We start from the raw sequence: 566 nt of genomic DNA, 5'->3' as shown, positions 1-566 counted from the left end.
CAATGCGCTAAGTGCATGATTTTTTTTAGAATACGATATTTTGTTCAAATGTGGGAAAGAAGTCGTTTTTCTGGTTTTAGCTATTAAGGATTTTAATTATATTCTAATGGTTCTGAGATGCTTTATCTTTGGTATCGAGGCGCCTTTGCTTTGCTTCATCTTGGGAGGGAAACAGAAGGACAGACTGACGAAGAGAGTGGAACCGCTAACGTTTCTTTCGCCATTTTGAATTCAAAAACACGAACCAGTTTCTCATTTCCTAGACTAAGTTAGGCTACTAAATCTCATCATCAGAAGAGACACCAGATAGTCAGATTTTTTTTCCTAAAAGAGGACTGTATTCAAGCCTTAATAAGTCTTTTTTTTATCCCATGCTCTAGGGGACAGATGAGCCTGCACGTCCCGGCGTAAAACAAACACGCATCGCCCATTCTCTTACATGTTCGAAACTTTTAACATATACTTTCGAAACAAATGAAGCATATCTCGACTCACAGAGAGCATTTTAGAATCGTCAACTTCATCCTCCGTCATAAACAAACCGTGAAAAATAAATATTCCCGGAC

This window comes from Penaeus monodon, chromosome 22, assembly GCF_015228065.2.
Source record: "Penaeus monodon isolate SGIC_2016 chromosome 22, NSTDA_Pmon_1, whole genome shotgun sequence".
Classification (NCBI taxonomy): Eukaryota; Metazoa; Arthropoda; class Malacostraca; order Decapoda; family Penaeidae; genus Penaeus; species Penaeus monodon.
Note: the sequence above shows the minus strand (reverse complement) of the source record.